The sequence below is a fragment of the Rutidosis leptorrhynchoides genome, chromosome 2, assembly GCF_046630445.1.
Source record: "Rutidosis leptorrhynchoides isolate AG116_Rl617_1_P2 chromosome 2, CSIRO_AGI_Rlap_v1, whole genome shotgun sequence".
Lineage (NCBI taxonomy): Eukaryota > Viridiplantae > Streptophyta > Magnoliopsida > Asterales > Asteraceae > Rutidosis > Rutidosis leptorrhynchoides.
The window spans coordinates 504,804,264-504,827,025 of record NC_092334.1 but is presented as its reverse complement, the minus strand read 5'-3'; the positions used below and the strand labels follow the sequence as shown (position 1 = coordinate 504,827,025).

Sequence of the window (22,762 nt, the reverse complement as noted above, 5' to 3'; positions counted from 1 at the left end):
ATAATGTCTTCCATTATTATGCTTTGTGATACTATTGGCATGATTAGCGAGTAGTTATCTTTAGTGTATGTTATGACGTAGTCAGTTATAATGCCGAAATTATATTATGGTTTGTGCATGTTGTCAAAATGCTTTCCGATTATGCTTTGAACTCAATTGCTTTTCCAACTAATAGAACGTAGTTATTGGCTCTGTTATTGGGAAGTCACGAACCCCGATTCGGAGTACACTATCTTTGTCACCCCTTGGTAAGAGAAGTCTATCGGATACAACGTGAGTTTGACTGAGGCACATCGGTTGTAGTAAGTCCACCGAGCCTTGGATTATGACTGAGGACTCTTTCGTAGTGAAACATCTAACTAGACCCCTCGTACATTGTCGGTCCTAGACCATGCTAGTGTAGTTACCAAATATATAAACTTCGTACGTGCACGCTGAAGCACAACGGTTATTATAAGATGTATCTCTGCTATGTAAGGCAATGGAAAACGGTTAGCGCTGACTAGTACACTCCACCATAACGCGGTCTCAAGAATTGCACCCCTCTTGAGGGATTCTTGGTTAATTAAGGAACTGTTTGTTCGAACACATAAAGGATTGGACCGTTAGGATAACCGAACGTGTTCATAGAAGTCAACTTGACTTGGCCATGGTGTTCTTTATGGTTGAACTCTTTTTAAGGGCCTAACTTTCTTTTAAAACCAATCATTAACGAAAGCATTGAGGCACATCACGCCTCTCAGATATGGAAAAGCATGTATCCTATTATGCTTAAGAAAGTTTAGACCATTGTGGAAGGTTAATACGTCACCCAACCGAGTCGCTCAATTGGATGAGCCGTCTGAACGTGTATGCCTGTAGTCAGACTGCACGGGCGTCGGGGGTAAGGGACGTTGCTGTCTATTCAGAATCTTCAAGCCTATCGTATTACCAAGTGACATGTATTATGATAGGGGTGTTTAGGACTAGTGTAATGAATACAAGGTCACTGCCTATCCATGAGCCAGCATTCCACAATCACGGCAAAGTAACTGACGAAATCATAGCATGCACTTGTTTTGGCCTTATCTGAATTACAAATTTTATCGTATTTACTTTACTTTATCTTATAAACTAGAAAACCCAAAATTAGGTAATAAACTACTACTCCTGCACCTTAGAATTATCTTAAAGCTTTAGATATAGGTTCGACTCTACTGATATCTCAAAAATACGACTCAAGGTCATACTTCCCTTACTCATAATAAGGAGTAGTAAGATTTAGGCCCCGCTAAATATAAATTTAAAACAATTGCTCCCTCTCTTGGTAGTTGATTCGGACACCTTGCGGCCTAACGACACCGCATAAAAAAACCGTTCGTTTCGGCCATATCAAGGTGGTAATAAGTTTTTGGCTCCGCTTATCAGAGAATACTGCTTCTATCAAACTTATTCATAAGCATTTAGTGGTGTCTAAGAAAGACAATTATACACGGACTTGGTTGTTGGATTTTTCGAACAATCTCCAATTATATTGGAACCAAAAGGATCCTGCCTCTCCGTAGTTGGCCTGGCCACTTGGTTTGTTGAATAGTTCGTGCAAAGCTCTGCTATCAAAATACCAGAGAATCAGTAGCAAGAACTAAAAACATATCTCTATTTAGGATAATTAGAATACCTTAGATTAAGATTACTTTAGAATACCTTAGATTAAGATTACCTTAGATTACCCGAGATTACTTTAGATTAAGATTACTTTAGGTTAAATTAGGAACCTAGCTTATCTGCTTTAAATTTAAAAACAAAAAGGCATACCCAGTGTATGACCCAAACCCGATCTAGACCAGGGCCATTTTTATTCCTACCTGATCCAGACGCAATAATCTCTAAAGCACGCAAGAAAGCACGAATCAGAAATCAAATGGCTTTACGCGTTACTTTAGCAGAAAACACAAAACCCTCGATTGAAGGTCGAGGAGGACCGATCAGATTCCCATAGATTCAAGGACACTCGTTCGAGTTAAAACATCACATTACACAGCTCATCCAAAATGGCTGTCAATTCCATGGACTACCGAATGACGATCCAAATTCTCACCTTGATAAATTCATATCTCTTTCAAACTCCTACAAACAGCCAGTGATAGGATAAGATATAGTCTGGCTATACTTGTTCCCCTATTCTCTCACTCATCATGCACAAACATGGTTTGAAGGATTGGAAAAAGATTCCATCACGTCATGGACGAAGATGGCTACTAAATTCCTAACCAAATATTTCCTTCCTTCTAAATAAACCAAACTCAAGAATGACATCATTTACTTTAAACAAAGTTATGATGAATCTCTTTACACTGCATGAGAGCGATTCAAAATCCTGCTGAAGAAATGCCCTAATCACTAGTTAGAACGGTCATCCCAAATCTGTACCTTCTACAATGGTCTTACGGTAAATCATAGGACGACGATGGATGCCGCCGCTTAAGGAAATCTGATGAACCAAACCGCAGATGAAGAATGGGAGTTGCTCGAGAACATGACAATGCATCATCATGACTGGAACAGTGGTGAAACAACTTCATCATCTGCACCACTCTACGCACTTAATAATCAAACGGAGGCCATCAAATCTCTTACAGACAAGATGAAATCTCTTGTAAAACAACTCGGAGAATTTAAGACGCAGCCGCAGCAAGTTAACCAGGTCCAGGCCTGTGTTAATTGTACCAACCCGCAACCCATTAAAGAATATCAAGTTGAGTACGAAAACCCTGACGGTTTAATCTGTTACGTTCAATACCCAGCTCGTCAATCAAATCCCAGATTCAATCAACAACCTAGGGTTAACCACTTCCAAAGAAACAACCAACCTTTTCGCTATCATTACCCACCTTATCCACCCTAACAATCTCAATTGACCTACGATCAACCACTTCCACTCACTGGTCCACCAGCTGAGGAAAATTCTCCAACCACCCAGATTACAAAAGTAACTAACCCTACTCTCGGAGCTGATGATCAGTTGACACAGTTCATCCAAGGACAACAACAGCTAAATCAGAGAATTGCAGCTAAACAAGACCAGACAGAGATAATAATGAGAAATTAATTGGATCTGCTCAAAAGTCTAGAAACGCAGCTCGAGCAGTTATCACAACGCCTTGAAACCCGACCTCAAGGAAGGTTACCTAGTAATACTATCCAAAATCACCACATAGAGGAAGCTAAGCAAATGGATTCCGTAATCCCAGAGGAAGAACCACGGAGAAGGTCAGCTAGGCTTAAGAACAAATCGACATATACTCAGAAGCTGTCTACTACAACTCCGGTTCATGTACCCTACCCTGGAACGCTATATGAAATGTCCCGTTCATATTGATTATAAACGTTCCATATTAATTAATTTCGTTGCGAGGTTTTGACCTCTATATGAGACGTTTTTCAAAGACTGCATTCATTTTTAAAACAACCATAACCTTTATTTTATCAATAAAGGTATCAAAAGCATTACGTAGATTATCAAATAATGATAATCTAAAATATACTGTTTACACATGAACATTACATAATGGTTTACAATAGAAATATATTACATCGACATATGTTTCTTAAATGCAGTTTTTACACAATATCATACAAACATGGACTCCAAATCTTGTCCTTATTTTAGTATGCAATAGCGGAAGCTCTTAGTATTCACCTGAGAATAAACATGCTTTAAACGTCAACAAAAATGTTGGTGAGTTATAGGTTTAACCTATATATATATATATATATATATATATATATATATATATATATATATATATATATATATATATATATATATATATATATATATATATATATATATATATATATATATATATATCAAATCGTAACAATAGACCACAAGATTTCATATTTCAATACACATCCCATACATAGAGATAAAAATCATTCATATGGTGAACACCTGGTAACCGACATTAACAAGATGCATATATAAGAATATCCCCATCATTCCGAGACACCCTTCGGATATGATATTAATTTCGAAGTACTAAAGCATCCGGTACTTTGGATGGGGTTTGTTAGGCCCAATAGATCTATCTTTAGGATTCGCGTCAATTAGGGTGTCTGTTCCCTAATTCTTAGATTACCAGACTTAATAAAAAGGGGCATATTCGATTTTGATAATTCAACCATAGAATGTAGTTTCACGTACTTGTGTCTATTTTGTAAATCATTTATAAAACCTGCATGTATCCTCATCCCAAAAATATTAGATTTTAAAAGTGGGATTATAACTCACTTTCACAGATTTTTACTTCGTCGGGAAGTAAGACTTGGCCACTGGTCGATTCACGAACCTATAACAAATATGTACATATATATCAAAGTATATTCAAAATATATTTACAACACTTTTAATACATTTTGATATTTTAAGTTTATTAAGTCAGTTGTCCTCGTTAGTAACCTACAACTAGTTGTCCAACGTTAGATGTACAGAAAAAAATTGATATATATTATCTTGAATCAATCCACGACCCAGTGTATACACGTCTCAGGCTCACAACTCAAAGTATATATATATTTGGAATCAACCTCAACCCTGTATAGCTAACTCCCACATTACTGCATATAGAGTGTCTATGGTTGTTCCAAATAATATATACACATGGGTCGATATGATATGTCAAAACATTTGCATACGTGTCTATGGTATCCCAAGATTACATAATATATTAGAATACATGTATAATACAATATAAGTTAGTTAGGATATGATTAATATAGATTTGTTACCAATTTTCACTTTGCTACAACAAGAAAAATTTCCAATTTTGTTTTACCCATAACTTCTTCATTTTAAATCCGTTTTGAGTGAATCAAATTGCTATGGTTTCATATTGAACTCTATTTTATGAATCTAAACAGAAAAAGTATAGATTTATAGTCATAAATATAAGTTACAAGTCGTTTTTGTAAAGGTAGTCATTTCAGTTGAAAGAACGACGTCTAGATGACCATTTTAGAAAACATACTTCCACTTTGAGTTTAATCATGATTTTTGGATATAGTTTCATGTTCATAAGAAAAATAATTTTCCCAGAAGAATAAATTTTAAATCAAAGTTTATCATAGTTTTTAATTAACTAACCCAAAACAGCCCGCGGTGTTACTACGACGGCGTATGTCCGGTTTTACAGTGTTCTTCGTGTTTTCAGGTTTTAAATCATTAAGTTAGCATATCATATAGATATAGAACATGTGTTTAGTTGATTTTAAAAGTCAAGTTAGAAGGATTAACTTTTGTTTGCGAACAAGTTTAGAATTAACTAAACTATGTTCTAGTGATTATAAGTTTAAACCTTCGAATAAGATAGCTTTATATGTATGAATCAAATGATGTTATGAACATCATTACTACCTAAAGTTTTCTGGATAAAGTTACTGGAAATGAGAAAAATGGATCTAGCTTCAAAGGATCCTTGGATGGCTTGAAAGTTCTTGAAGCAGAATCATGACATGAAAACAAGTTCAAGTAAGATTTCCACTCGAAATTAGATTGTTATAGTTATAGAAATTGAATCAAAGTTTGAATATGAGTATTACCTTGTATTAGAAAGATATCTTACTGTAAATAAGAAAGATTTCTTGAGGTTGGATGATCACTCTACAAGATTGGAAGTAAGCTAGCAAACTTGGAAGTATTCTTGATTTTATGAAACTAGAACTTGTAGAATTTATGAAGAACACTTAGAACTTGAAGATAGAACTTGAGAGAGATCAATTAGATGAAGAAAATTGAAGAATGAAAGTGTTTGTAGGTGTTTTTGGTCGTTGGTGTATGGATTAGATATAAAGGATATGTAATTTTGTTTTCATGTAAATAAGTCATGAATGATTACTCATATTTTTGTAATTTTATGAGATATTTCATGCTAGTTGCCAAATGATGGTTCCCACATGTGTTAGGTGACTCACATGGGCTGCTAAGAGCTGATCATTGGAGTGTATATACCAATAGTACATACATCTAAAAGCTGTGTATTGTACGAGTACGAATATGGGTGCATACGAGTAGAATTGTTGATAAAACTGAACGAGGATGTAATTGTAAGCATTTTTGTTAAGTAGAAGTATTTTGATAAGTGTCTTGAAGTCTTTCAAAAGTGTATGAATACATATTAAAACACTACATGTATATACATTTTAACTGAGTCGTTAAGTCATCGTTAGTCGTTACATGTAAGTGTTGTTTTGAAACCTTTAGGTTAACGATCTTGTTAAATGTTGTTAACCCATTGTTTATATGAAATTAATATGCATTATTAAATTTAAGTTTTGTGTGAATTTAAAAACAAAAATTTGCTTTATTTCACTAATTTAAAAATAATGATTTCTAAAATTCGTCGTGAGTTAAAGACTAGGTCATAGAATCGAAATTGCTTTACCCAAAGACGGGGAGAAAAATTTTGTTATCATTATTTTTAATATTATTGATCTAAAGTATGCCAAAAAAATTAAAAAACCCGAAAATCTTTGTTTTTAAAACAATCGATTTAAAATGACAATTTTTAAATTTTGTCGAGGGATGGACTAGGTAAACATACCGAAACTACCTCTACCTAAAGTAAAAGGAAACAAAAGTTTAAAAAAGTATTCATTTAAATTGTTTTAATAAATAAAGGTTATATATATATATATATATATATATATATATATATATATATATATATATATATATATATATATATATATATATATATATATATATATATGTTTGTAGTCTATCTTATGTACAAAACATGGTAAAACAGCTCAGTTTCAAAGACTGGCATTAAGTTCAGCAAAAGCTACTAATTTTGACGATAAGACGCAAAACATATGTGAAATTACAACAAAGGAATGAACGATGAGGCACGCCATCTATCATTCGACGAGCTTAGTAATTACAAACTGGGTATTTTTAATCACTTTTATACACTAGTCACCCTCATGAATTTATAATTATAGTCTGATTTCTTGCAAATGAGGGCATTGCAAGATCTTAAGTGTGGAAAAGGATTAAATTCTTTCGGGTTTTAAACATTTGACTTATACACTTGGTTTAATAGCCACCGTTAAATTTTACTAGTAAAGCAGTAGTTGTATTAGAATCTAGTGCTCTCTGATAATAAAAAACAACCCTAGTCTTATATACTGACTACCCACTTCTAGTAAAATTTTTAAATTTTTTTCAAATAAATGAATTCAAAATCATGTTGATACATATTTATGAACGATAAAACTAGGTATTAACACCGAAATTATTGTTACCTCGGAAAGGACATAAATTGAGAAACAACCCAAAACGCTTGAATTCATTATGGAATAGAAGAGAATAAAAAGGCAAAGAAAGAAATATAAAAGTCAAGTGTGGGAAAAATTTACCAAGTTATTCAAATTACATATCACATATTTTTGTACAAATAATTGAAAGTACTTTTGTTTTGGACGATTTTAATCAGTTTTACCCGATTTCTTATAATATATTTGAAAGAAATATGCCACTTGATTTAAAAGGAAGTAAAGTCTTCCGGAAAAAAGGAATGAAGGAAGTAAAGTCTTCCGAAAAAAAAAACACGCGCTTCTAGATTTAGGTCAGGAAGTTGTCGTCCAGACCAGCTGTAGGTTAACGAAAAATCTAGAAAAGTCATCTCTAAAATCAGCAAGAAATTAACGGACCTCAACATCAAACAGGGTCGCCATGTGGTCAGACTTATCCTAACCATGAGAGGATCTGTCTCGTAAAATGGGGAGGGTGCCGTGCAAATTAGCTTGATAAGACTAATGAATCAGGCCCAAGAAAGGATAATCTCCTTAAAGATTAAAATCAGCTTTTAAGCCTGATATTACTCAATCCTTGAGATTGACTTTAAAGATTGAGAATTAAAAACTCATGAAATTCGATGATATCTAAACTCGAGCTTGAACGAGAAAATATTTTGATCAAATTAAAACCGATTTGTTTTCTGAAAACCTATTTTTAATATATTCATTACCATTGAACGTAAAATCCTAAGAATTCACCGGAATTCATTAGGTCACCTGAACCAAATCGGGTGTCAACCGTAAGAACGGTGGTTACATAGCATGGTCGAAGACAGGACCGTGTGCCAGACCGAAAAATTATCGGGTGATCTTTACTATTGCTCCTACAAAGGATAGTAATTGCATCTGACACGTTTTAGACCATGAACATCTGCAAGTCATTAGACATTGCCTTAACGGTTGCTTGTTCAACGCTTTCCTTTACAACCGGACGGTAGTTTACCGAAAGGTAATATACAGAGCAAGCATAATGGACGTGTGCTTTCCTAATACAAGGATTAGCAAGTGGGTGACACAAAACCGCAAGTTTTGAACTAAAATTTTAAAATCTGAAACCCACAAAACTCACAAAAATATTTTGCAAACACCGGTGAAGGGTTATTCCAGAAAACTTATCTAGGGTAAAAGCTAGAATGAATTTTCAAAAGATCAAACGTTTTCATAAAAGATCCAATTTCCTTAAAGGATCTAAATTTTCATAGTCATGTGGGACTGTAAACCACATCGTTACTATCATTGTTTATACCGCTGTATCAAAATCACTGATGTATAAAGTGTGAGAATAAAAAAGGTGATTCGAGTGAAGTGTGATTTAATTTCAAGTTATATATTGCTTGAGGACAAGCAACGCTTAAGTGTGGGGATATTTGATAGTGCTCTAAATGAACATATATTTAGACGCAATATCCTTCCAATATGTAAAGTTTTCAGTTGCAATTGTTCTATTTTTATGTAATAATCGTTTAAATAAATAAGTGCGAAGACGAAAGACGAAAATGAATATTTGAAGACGCAAATGACCAAAAAGCTCAAATGTACAAGATATAATTCAAGTAGTTCAATTTATTGATGAGAAACGTCTAAAAATTACAAGAGTACAAGCCGTGGAACGCAAAGTACAAGATATCTACGAGTACGAAAGGACGTTTGAAAATCTGAAACCGAGACATAAACCGAGCATCAACGCGCGAGGAAACAGAGCTAAAATTACAAGTCTACTATGCACATGAATATAATATATATATATATATATATATATATATATATATATATATATATATATATATATATATATATATATATATATATATATATATATATATATATATAATTATATAAAATTATATATATTATATTATATTATTAAATAAAACGTAGGCAAACTAGAAAACAAACTGATGGGAGCATGCCAGGTTGGCCATGCGATCGCATGGGAATAACACTGAGAAGCCATGCGATCGCATGGCCCTCAGGATCAGGTCACATCTATAAAAGCCAGCGAATTCTGCTCGAATGATACACCATATTTTTCTTTCTCCTCTGTAAACTTAATATATATATCAAAATGTCAAACATCATGATTACGAAAGTTTAAATAAGCATAATACTTTTATTTCATATTTTATTGTACCTTTATTTACTGTCATTTTAATTAGTGCAATTTACTTTATCGCAATTTAAATTCTGTCATTTATATTATCGTCATTTATCTTTACGCTTTTTTTAAAATTGACAAACCGGTCATTAAACGATAAAAACCCTCTTTTATATATTATTATTACTATATATAATTATATATATTTTATATAAATATAGTTGTTAAAAATATAATACGTAATCGCTAGCTCCCTGTGGAACAAACCGGACTTACTAAAAACTACAATACTCTACGATTAGGTACACTGCCTATAAGTGTTGTAGCAAGGTTTAAGTATATCCATTCTATAAATAAATAAATAACTGTATCATATTTAATAGTATTTTATAATAAAAATATAAGTATTTCGTATACACCGCTGCACACATTAGTGAGTCTGACATATTTATTAGGATACATTAATGAGTCTAGACTATGGCAAGATTAGTTTATGTTCTTACTCGAACTATTGGATCACATTATCTGATATTAAGATATTTATACAGACATTAAGAAACTGATAACTCTTATATGACCTCTTTCACACCAATCATTGTGATTGATTCTGATGACAAGTATGTCGACTCACTCATTATCGTAAAATACGAGACTTCGCTCGACTTTAGTGTAGCCAGTTGTCTTATTGGAAGGAGTCGATTATAGTAGACTCAGAGAGATCTCCCGAGGATTATAGTATAGCCAGTTTATGAAACTCGGATGCAGGGCAAACAATGATTCAGGTTCATTGTGTTCTTCGGGTTGGGGTTGTGGTTGTTGTTCAGGTTGTTGCTGCTGAGGTTGTTCAGGTTGCTGCTGTGGTTGTTCAGGTTGCTACTGTGGTTGTTCCTCTAGTTGGTTCACAATTGGTGGTTATTGTTGTTCTGCCATTATTGAAGACTAAAGATGGAAGATTGAAGATTTGAAGATTTGGGAATTTTGAGAGAAAAATGGAATTTTGAAAGTTAAAACGGAAGGTTATTATGGAAAATGGATCACTCTATTTAATCTTTTGGATTGGTGGAAAAAGTGAAGGAGAGAGAAAATGGCAACTGTCATCTGCAGGTGCGTGGGCAGATTTGACAGGCTGGCATGTTTTCGAGGGACATCCGACGGTTGACATGACGTTTAATTGGCTTGGACACTCATCACTCCCATTAAGCATTAAATACAGTAGGGTTTAATTCAAAAATGAAGTTAAAGACCACAAAATAAATTTCGTATTAACAACAAAAATTCTCATGTTACATTTAATATGTCGTGTATTTAATTTAAATCATTGGAGGTAAATGAGGTTCAATTAAGGTATCAAATTAATGTTGTGAGCTATTTTTTACTTTATTTTACACAGAAGATGACCATTTTATAAAATACCTTGTTGTACTGAATGTTTTGCATATAGGTAGTAAGCAAAAGAGTGTGCATTACTGGTTTACCCTGTATGTTGTTGAACTAGCAAACCAACAAAGTTGTCTTTTATTTTAAAGTTCAAGCATACCCAGCTCAGAGATGAGATAGTTAAAACATTTCTCATCTAATGGCTTTGTGAAAAGATCTGCTAACTGCGGGTCTGTTGAAATGAATTGAAGCTCCACATCTCCTTTTTGAACATGATCCCTTATGAAGTGATATTGAACATCAATGTGCTTTATCCTTGAGTGCATCACATGATTTTTGGTAATGGCAATTGCACTGGTGTTGTCACAGCAGATTGAAGTTTTTGTAACATGAACACCATAGTCCTTCAGCTGGCTTTGCATCTATAGTACTTGAGCAGTACAACTACCAGCAGAAACATATTCTGCTACAGCAGTTGATGTGGACACATTATTTTGCTTTTTGCTGGTAGAGCTGACTAGCCTACCACCTAGTAACTGGCAACCACCAGTAGTACTTTTCCTGTCTATTTTACATCCTGCAAAATCAACATCTGAATACCCAATTAATTCAAAATCCTGGTCTTTGGGATACCAAAGACCACGTTTAGCAGTACCTTTCAGATATCTAAATACCCTCTTTACTACAAGTAAATGTGGCTCTTTAGGATCAGCTTGATATCTGGCACATAGATATGTGACAAACATAATATCTGGTCTGCTGGCTGTGAGATAAAGTAGGGACCCAATCATACCTCTATACTCAGTGATATTAACTGGTTCACTATTGGGATTAGTATCTATTTTGATGGATGCTGCCATTGGAGTCCCTATATTTATTAAACAGGTCAGACCAAATTTCTTTAACATATCATTGATATATTTATCTTGACTTATATAAATCCCATCATCAAGTTATTTAATTTGCAATCCTAAAAAGTATTCCAAATCTCTTTGTAAACTCATTTCATATATCTTTGTCATAAGTTTTGAAAACCTTTGACAATGTTTTTCATTTTTGAAACCATAAATAATATCATCCACATATATCTTTACCAACAAGAGATAACCATTTATCTCCTTTGATAATAGAGTGGTATCAATTGTTCCAACTTTAAAACCTAAACCTGTGAGATACACATGAAGTGTCTCATACCATGCTCTTGGTGCATGTTTCAGGCCATTGATATCGGCTAAAAAGTCACGTTTTCACCCCGATATTAAGACCCAAAAATAATAAAGTTCCAAACTTTATAGCCAAAATACCCGCTTCATCGGTTAAAATTGAAGAACAAGTGATTACGAAGATGGTTCAAGAAGAATCAAGTAAATCGGAGCTAAAACGAAGATTCTAGAGTGAAAACGGTGAAAGACAAGAGATCAAGTTACAATCCAGCAAATCAGCAAGCCAAACGGCTTGCCAAACGGGTTGCCAAATGGCTTGCCTGGATTGCAAATGGCCTGCCACACACCCAGATCAAATGTGCATGTTAAACGGGCTAACCTGGCAAACGGCCCCTACAAACGGCCTGCCAAACGGCCTGCCAGCCGTTTGCAGGCAAATTTATAGCTTATTTAAAGGGTCTTTGTCATTCATTCCAACACACACTTCAATTCACTTCTTTCTCTCTATTGTACAATATTAGTCATACTCTCAAGGTCTTCGACTCCGTGTGGGAAACCTAGTACCAGGAGAAGAACGCCGAAGATTGTATTAGGAGCGGTCTGGAGTTTGAAGTTGTCACTTTTATATTCAGAACTCATTTAATCTACTGGTACTTCTATCCTTTGTCTTTATATAATGTCTTCCATTATTATGCTTTGTGATACTATTGGCATGATTAGCGAATAGTTATCTTTAGTGTATGTTATGACGTAGTCAGTTATAATGCCGAAATTATATTATGGTTTGTGCATGTTGTCAAAATGCTTTCCGATTATGCTTTGAACTCAATCGCTTTTCCAACTAATAGAACGTAGTTATTGGCTCTGTTATTGGGAAGTCGCGAACCCCGATTCGGAGTACACTATCTTTGTCACCCCTTGGTAAGAGAAGTCTATCGGATACAACGTGAGTTTGACTGAGGCACACCGGTTGTAGTAAGTCCACCGAGCCTTGGATTATGACTGAGGACTCTTTCGTAGTGAAACATCTAACTAGACCCCTCGTACATTGTCGGTCCTAGACCATGCTAGTGTAGTTACCAAATATATAAACTTCGTACGTGCACGCTGAAGCACAACGGTTATTATAAGATGTATCTCTGCTATGTAAGGCAATGGAAAACGGTTAGCGCTGACTAGTACACTCCACCATAACGCGGTCTCAAGAATTGCACCCCTCTTGAGGGATTCTTGGTTAATTAAGGAACTGTTTGTTCGAACACATAAAGGATTGGACCGTTAGGATAACCGAACGTGTTCATAGAAGTCAACTTGACTTGGCCATGGTGTTCTTTATGGTTGAACTCTTTTTAAGGGCCTAACTATCTTTTAAAACCAATCATTAACGAAAGCATTGAGGCACATCACGCCTCTCGGATATGGAAAACCATGTATCCTATTATGCTTAAGAAAGTTTAGACCATTGTGGAAGGTTAATACGTCACCCAACCGAGTCGCTCAATTGGATGAGCCGTCTGAACGTGTATACCTGTAGTCAGACTGCACGGGCGTCGGGGGTAAGGGACGTTGCTGTCTATTCAGAATCTTCAAGCCTATCGTATTACCAAGTGACATGTATTATGATAGGGGTGTTTAGGACTAGTGTAATGAATACAAGGTCACTGCCTATCCATGAGCCAGCATTCCACAATCACGGTAAAGTAACTGATGAAATCATAGCATGCACTTGTTTTGGCCTTATCTGAATTACAAATTTTATCGTATTTACTTTACTTTATCTTATAAACTAGAAAACCCAAAATTAGGTAATAAACCACTACTCCTGCACCTTAGAATTATCTTAAAGCTTTAGATATAGGTTCGACTCTACTGATATCTCAAAAATACGACTCAAGGTCATACTTCCCTTACTCATAATAAGGAGTAGTAAGATTTAGGCCCCGCTAAATATAAATTTAAAACTATTGCTCCCTCTCTTGGTAGTTGATTCGGACACCTTGCGGCCTAACGACACCGCATAAAAAAACCGTTCGTTTCTGCCATATCAAGGTGGTAATAAGTTTTTGGCTCCGCTTATCAGAGAATACTGCTTCTATCAAACTCATTCATAAGCATTTAGTGGTGTCTAAGAAAGACAATTATACACGGACTTGGTTGTTGGATTTTTTGAACAATCTCCAATTATATTGGAACCAAAAGGATCCTGCCTCTCCGTAGTCGGTCTGGCCACTTGGTTTGTTGAATAGTTCGTGCAAAGCTCTGCTATCAAAATACCAGAGAATCAGTAGCAAGAACTAAAAACATATCTCTATTTAGGATAATTAGAATACCTTAGATTAAGATTACTTTAGAATACCTTAGATTAAGATTACCTTAGATTACCCTAGATTACTTTAGATTAAGATTACTTTAGGTTAAATTAGGAACCTAGCTTATCTGCTTTAAATTTAAAAACAAAAAGGCATACCGAGTGTATGACCCAAACCCGATCTAGACCAGGGCCATTTTTATTCCTACCTGATCCAGACGCAATAATCTCTAAAGCACGCAAGAAAGCACGAATCAGAAATCAAATGGCTTTACGCGTTACTTTAGTAGAAAACACAAAACCCTCGATTGAAGGTCGAGGAGGACCGATCAGATTCCCAGAGATTCAAGGACACTCGTTCGAGTTAAAACATCACATTACACAGCTCATCCAAAATGGCTGTCAATTCCATGGACTACCGAATGACGATCCAAATTCTCACCTTGATAAATTCATATCTCTTTCAAACTCCTACAAACAGCCAGTGATAGGATAAGATATAGTCCGGCTATACTTGTTCCCCTATTCTCTCACTCATCATGCACAAACATGGTTTGAAGGATTGGAAAAAGATTCCATCACGTCATGGACGAAGATGGCTACTAAATTCCTAACCAAATATTTCCCTCCTTCTAAATAAACCAAACTCAAGAATGACATCATTTACTTTAAACAAAGTTATGATGAATCTCTTTACACTGCATGAGAGCGATTCAAAATCCTGCTGAAGAAATGCCCTAATCACTAGTTAGAACGGTCATCCCAAATCTGTACCTTCTACAATGGTCTTACGGTAAATCATAGGACGACGATGGATGCCGCCGCTTAAGGAAATCTGATGAACCAAACCGCAGACGAAGAATGGGAGTTGCTCGAGAACATGACAATGCATCATCATGACTGGAACAGTGGTGAAACAACTTCATCATCTGCACCACTCTACGCACTTAATAATCAAACGGAGGCCATCAAATCTCTTACAGACAAGATGAAATCTCTTGTAAAACAACTCGGAGAATTTAAGACGCAGCCGCAGCAAGTTAACAATCTAGGGTTAACCACTTCCAAAGAAACAACCAACCTTTTCGCTATCATTACCCACCTTATCCACCCTAACAATCTCAATTGACCTACGATCAACCACTTCCACTCACTGGTCCACCAGCTGAGGAAAATTCTCCAACCACCCAGATTACAAAAGTAACTAACCCTACTCTCGGAGCTGATGATCAGTTGACACAGTTCATCCAAGGACAACAACAGCTAAATCAGAGAATTGCAGCTAAACAAGACTAGACAGAGATACTAATGAGAAATTAATTGGATCTGCTCAAAAGTCTAGAAACGCAGCTCGAGCAGTTATCACAACGCCTTGAAACCCGACCTCAAGGAAGGTTACCTAGTAATACTATCCAAAATCACCACATAGAGGAAGCTAAGCAAATGGATTCCGTAATCCCAGAGGAAGAACCACGGAGAAGGTCAGCTAGGCTTAAGAACAAATCGACATATACTCAGAAGCTGTCTACTACAACTCCGGTTCGTGTACCCTACCCTGGAACGCTATATGAAATGTCCCGTTCATATTGATTATAAACGTTCCATATTAATTAATTTCGTTGCGAGGTTTTGACCTCTATATGAGACGTTTTTCAAAGACTGCATTCATTTTTAAAACAACCATAACCTTTATTTTATCAATAAAGGTATCAAAAGCATTACGTAGATTATCAAATAATGATAATCTAAAATATACTGTTTACACACGAACATTACATAATGGTTTACAATAGAAATATATTACATCGACATATGTTTCTTAAATGCAGTTTTTACACAATATCATACAAACATGGACTCCAAATCTTGTCCTTATTTTAGTATGCAATAGCGGAAGCTCTTAGTATTCACCTGAGAATAAACATGCTTTAAACGTCAACAAAAATGTTGGTGAGTTATAGGTTTAACCTATATATATATATATATATATATATATATATATATATATATATATATATATATATATATATATATATATGTATATATATATATATATATATATATCAAATCGTAACAATAGACCACAAGATTTCATATTTCAATACACATCCCATACATAGAGATAAAAATCATTCATATGGTGAACACCTGGTAACCGACATTAACAAGATGCATATATAAGAATATCCCCATCATTCCGAGACACCCTTCGGATATGATATTAATTTCGAAGTACTAAAGCATCCGGTACTTTGGATGGGGTTTGTTAGGCCCAATAGATCTATCTTTAGGATTCGCGTCAATTAGGGTGTCTGTTCCCTATTTCTTAGATTACCAGACTTAATAAAAAGGGGCATATTCGATTTTGATAATTCAACCATAGAATGTAGTTTCACGTACTTGTGTCTATTTTGTAAATCATTTATAAAACCTGCATGTATCCTCATCCCAAAAATATTAGATTTTAAAAGTGGGACTATAACTCACTTTCACAGATTTTTACTTCGTCGGGAAGTAAGACTTGGCCACTGGTCGATTCACGAACCTATAACAAATATGTACATATATATCAAAGTATATTCAAAATATATTTACAACACTTTTAATACATTTTGATATTTTAAGTTTATTAAGTCAGCTGTCCTCGTTAGTAACCTACAACTAGTTGTCCAACGTTAGATGTACCGAAAAAAAATTGATATATATTATCTTGAATCAATCCACGACCCAGTGTATACACGTCTCAGGCTCACAACTCAAAGTATATATATTTTTGGAATCAACCTCAACCCTGTATAGCTAACTCCCACATTACTGCATATAGAGTGTCTATGGTTGTTCCAAATAATATATACACATGGGTCGATATGATATGTCAAAACATTTGCATACGTGTCTATGGTATCCCAAGATTACATAATATATTAGAATACATGTATAATACAATATAAGTTAGTTAGGATATGATTAATATAGATTTGTTACCAATTTTCACTTTGCTACAACAAGAAAAATTATCCAATCTTGTTTTACCCATAACTTCTTCATTTTAAATCCGTTTTGAGTGAATCAAATTGCTATGGTTTCATATTGAACTCTATTTTATGAATCTAAACAGAAAAATTATAGGTTTATAGTCATAAATATAAGTTACAAGTCGTTTTTGTAAAGGTAGTCATTTCAGTTGAAAGAACGACGTCTAGATGACCATTTTAGAAAACATACTTCCACTTTGAGTTTAATCATGATTTTTGGATATAGTTTCATGTTCATAAGAAAAATCATTTTCCCAGAAGAATAAATTTTAAATCAAAGTTTATCATAGTTTTTAATTAACTAACCCAAAACAGCCCGCGGTGTTACTACGACGGCGTATGTCCGGTTTTACAGTGTTCTTCGTGTTTCCAGGTTTTAAATCATTAAGTTAGCATATCATATAGATATAGAACATGTGTTTAGTTGATTTTAAAAGTCAAGTTAGAAGGATTAACTTTTGTTTGCGAACAAGTTTAGAATTAACTAAACTATGTTCTAGTGATTATAAGTTTAAACCTTCGAATAAGATAGCTTTATATGTATGAATCAAATGATGTTATGAACATCATTACTACCTAAAGTTTTTTGGATAAAGCTACTGAAAATGAGAAAAATGGATCTAGCTTCAAAGGATCCTTGGATGGCTTGAAAGTTCTTGAAGCAGAATCATGACATGAAAACAAGTTCAAGTAAGATTTCCACTCGAAATTAGATTGTTATAGTTATAGAAATTGAATCAAAGTTTGAATATGAGTATTACCTTGTATTAGAAAGATATCTTACTGTAAATAAGAAAGATTTCTTGAGGTTGGATGATCACTCTACAAGATTGGAAGTAAGCTAGCAAACTTGGAAGTATTCTTGATTTTATGAAACTAGAACTTGTAGAATCTATGAAGAACACTTAGAACTTGAAGATAGAACTTGAGAGAGATCAATTAGATGAAGAAAATTGAAGAATGAAAGTGTTTGTAGGTGTTTTTGGTCGTTGGTGTATGGATTAGATATAAAGGATATGTAATTTTGTTTTCATGTAAATAAGTCATGAATGATTACTCATATTTTTGTAATTTTATGAGATATTTCATGCTAGTTGCCAAATGATGGTTCCCACATGTGTTAGGTGACTCACATGGGCTGCTAAGAGCTGATCATTGGAGTGTATATACCAATAGTACATACATCTAAAAGCTGTGTATTGTACGAGTACGAATACGGGTGCATACGAGTAGAATTGTTGATAAAACTGAACGAGGATGTAATTGTAAGCATTTTTGTTAAGTAGAAGTATTTTGATAAGTGTCTTGAAGTCTTTCAAAAGTGTATGAATACATATTAAAACACTACATGTATATACATTTTAACTGAGTCGTTAAGTCATCGTTAGTCGTTACATGTAAGTGTTGTTTTGAAACCTTTAGGTTAACGATCTTGTTAAATGTTGTTAACCCATTGTTTATTAAATCAAATGAGATGTTAAATTATTACATTATCATGATATCATGATGTATTAATATATCTTAATATGATATATATACATTAAATGTCGTTACAACGATAATCGTTACATATATGTCTCATTTCAAAATCATTAAGTTAGTAGTCTTGTTTTTACATATGTAGTTCATTACTAATATACTTAATGATATGTTTACTTATCATAATATCATGTTAACTATATATATATATCCATATATATGTCATCATATAGTTTTTAAAGTTTTAACGTTCGTGAATCGCTGTCAACTTGGGTGGTCAATTGTCTATATGAAACCTATTTCAATTAATCAAGTCTTAACAAGTTTAATTGCTTAACATGTTGGAAACACTTAATCATGTAAATAACAATTTCATTTAATATATATATAAACATGGAAAAGTTCGCGTCACTACAGTACCTACCCGTTAAATAAATTTCGTCCCAAAATTTTAAGCAGTTGGAGGTGTTGACGTATCTTCTGAAAATAAATGCGGGTATTTCTTCTTCATCTGACCTTCTCGTTCCCAGGTGGACTCGGGTCCTCTACGAGCATTCCATCGAACCTTAACAATTGGTATCTTGTTTTGCTTAAGTCTTTTAACCTCACGATCCATTATTTCGACGGGTTCTTCGATGAATTGAAGTTTTTCATTGATTTGGATTTCATCTAATGGAATAGTGAGATCTTCTTTTGCAAAATATTTCTTCAAATTCGAGACGTGGAAAGTGTTATGTACAGTCGTGAGTTGTTGAGGTAACTCAAGTCGGTAAGCTACTGGTCCGACACGATCAATAATCTTGAATGGTCCAATATACCTTGGATTTAATTTTCCTCGTTTACCAAATCGAACAACACCTTTCCAAGGTGCAACCTTAAGCATGACCATCTCTCCAATTTCAAATTCTATATCTTTTCTTTTAATGTCGGCGTAGCTCTTTTGTTGACTTTGGGCGGTTTTCAACCGTTGTTGAATTTGGATGATCTTCTCGGTAGTTTCTTGTATTATCTCCGGACCCGTAATCTGTCTATCCCCCACTTCACTCCAACAAATTGGAGACCTGCACTTTCTACCATAAAGTGCGTCAAACGGCCATCTCAATGCTTGAATGATAGCTGTTGTTGTAGGAAAATTCTGCTAACGGTAGATGTTGATCCCAACTGTTTCCGAAATCAATAACACATGCTCGTAGCATGTCTTCAAGCGTTTGTATCGTCCTTTCGCTCTGCCCATCAGTTTGTGGATGATAGGCAGTACTCATGTCTAGACGAGTTCCTAATGGTTGCTGTAATGTCTGCCAGAATCTTGAAATAAATCTGCCATCCCTATCAGAGATAATAGAGATTGGTATTCCATGTCTGGAGAAGACTTCCTTCAAATACATTCGTGCTAACTTCTCCATCTTGTCATCTTCTCTTATTGGCAGGAAGTGTGCTGATTTGGTGAGACGATCAACTATTACCCAAATAGTATCAAAACCACTTGCAGTCCTTGGCAATTTAGTGATGAAATCCATGGTAATGTTTTCCCATTTCCATTCCGGGATTTCAGGTTATTGTAGTAGACCTGATGGTTTCTGATGTTCAGCTTTGACCTTAGAACACGTCAAACACTCTCCTACATATTTAGCAATATCGGCTTTCATACCTGGCCACCAAAAATGTTTCTTAAGATCCTTGTACATCTTCCCCGTTCCAGGATGTATTGAGTATCTGGTTTTATGAGCTTCTCTAAGTACCATTTCTCTCATATCTCCAAATTTTGGTACCCAAATTCTTTCAGCCCTATACCGGGTTCCGTCTTCCCGAATATTAAGATGCTTCTCCGATCCTTTGGGTATTTCATCCTTTAAATTTCCCTCTTTTTAAACTCCTTGTTGCGCCTCCTTTATTTGAGTAGTAAGGTTAGTGTGAATCATTATATTCATAGATTTTACTCGAATGGGTTCTCTATCCTTTCTGCTCAAGGCGTCGGCTACCACATTTGCCTTCCCCAGGTGGTAACGAATCTCAAAGTCGTAATCATTCAACAATTCAATCCACCTACGCTGCCTCATATTCAGTTGTTTCTGATTAAATATGTGTTGAAGACTTTTGTGGTCGGTATATATAATACTTTTGACCCCATATAAGTAGTGCCTCCAAGTCTTTAATGCAAAAACAACCGCGCCTAATTCCAAATAATGCGTTGTATAATTTTGTTCGTGAATCTTTAATTGTCTAGACGCATAAGCAATCACCTTCGTTCGTTGCATTAATACACAACCGAGGCCTTGCTTTGATGCGTCACAATAAATCACAAAATCATCATTCCCTTCAGGCAATGACAATATAGGTGCCGTAGTTAGCTTTTTCTTCAATAATTGAAATGCCTTCTCTTGTTCATCCTTCCATTCAAATTTCTTCCCTTTATGCGTTAATGCAGTCAAGGGTTTTGCTATTTTGGAGAAATCTTGGATGAATCTTTTGTAGTAACCAGCCAATCCTAAAAATTGACGTATATGCTTCAGAGTTTTTGGGGTTTCCTACTTTTCAATGGTTTCGATCTTTGCCGGGTCTACCTGGATACCTTCTTTGTTCACTATGTGACCGAGGAATTGAACTTCTTCCAACTAAAATGCACACTTTGAAAACTTAGCGTACAGTTTTTCTTTCCTCAATACTTCTAGCACTTTTCTCAAATGTTCTTCGTGCTCTTGATCATTCTTTGAGTAAATAAGTATATCATCGATGAAAACAATGACAAACTTGTCAAGTTATGGCACACATACTCGGTTCATAAGGTCCATGAACACAGCTGGTGCGTTAGTCAATCCAAACGGCATAACCATAAACTCGTAATGACCATAACGTGTCTTAAAAGCAGTTTTTGGAATATCATCCTCCTTTACTCGCATTTGATGATATCCAGAACGTAAATCGATCTTTGAATAAACCGACGAGCCTTGTAGTTGATCAAATAAGTTGTCAATTCTCGGCAGTGGATAATGGTTTTTGATGGTAAGTTTGTTCAACTATCTGTAGTCAATACACAACCTAAATGTACCATCCTTATTCTTGACAAACAAAACAGGAGCTCCCCATGGTGATGTGCTTGGTCGAATGAAACCACGTTCTAATAGTTCTTGCAGTTGGCTTTGCAGTTCTTTCATCTCGCTGGGTGCGAGTCTATAAGGAGCACGGGCTATTGGTGCAGCTCCTGGTACAAGATCTATTTGAAATTCAACAGATCGATGTGGAGGTAGTCCCAGTAATTCTTTCGAAAATACATCGGGAAATTCTTTTGCGACGGGAACATTATTGATGCTCTTTTCTCCAGTTTGTACTTTCTCGACGTGTGCTAGAACAGCATAGCAACCTTTTCTTTTCAGTTTTTGTGCCTTCAAATTACTAATAAGATGTAGCTTCGTGTTGCCCTTTTCTCCGTACACCATTAAGGGTTCTCCTTCTTCTCGTACAATGCGAATTGCATTTTTATAACATACGATCTCTGCTTTCACCTTCTTCAGCCAGTCCATGCCAACTATTACATCAAAACTCCCTAACTCTACTGGTATCAAATCAATCTTAAATATTTCGCTACCCAGTTTAATTTCTCGATTCCGGCATATATAATCTGCCAAAATTAATTTACCGTTTACTAATTCGAGTAAAAATTTACTATCCAACGGCGTCAATGGACAACTTAATTTAGCACAAAAATCTCTACTCATATAGCTTCTATCCGCACCCGAATCAAATAAAACGTAAGAAGATTTATTGTCAATAAGAAACATACCCGTAACAAGCTCCGGGTCTTCCTGTGCCTCTGCCGCATTAATATTGAAAACTCTTCCGCGGCCTTGTCCATTCGTGTTCTCCTGGTTCGGGCAATTTCTAATAATGTGGCCCGGTTTTCCACATTTATAACAAACTACATTGGCATAACTTGCTCCGACACTACTTGCTCCACCATTACTCGTTC

General features: G+C 35.0%; 2 non-coding genes across 2 annotated transcripts; both read right to left on the bottom strand.

Moving 5' to 3' along the window:
• Nucleotides 1–2,279: 2,279 nt before the first annotated feature.
• On the bottom strand, nt 2,280–2,385 carry LOC139895367 (small nucleolar RNA R71). Its single transcript, XR_011775822.1, has one exon. It is a non-coding gene; the product is annotated as a small nucleolar RNA R71 (small nucleolar RNA).
• Nucleotides 2,386–14,928: 12,543 nt separating this feature from the next.
• LOC139895366 (small nucleolar RNA R71) lies at nt 14,929–15,034 on the bottom strand. The gene has a single exon (XR_011775821.1). It is a non-coding gene; the product is annotated as a small nucleolar RNA R71 (small nucleolar RNA).
• Between the last annotated feature and the right edge of the window lie 7,728 nt (nt 15,035–22,762).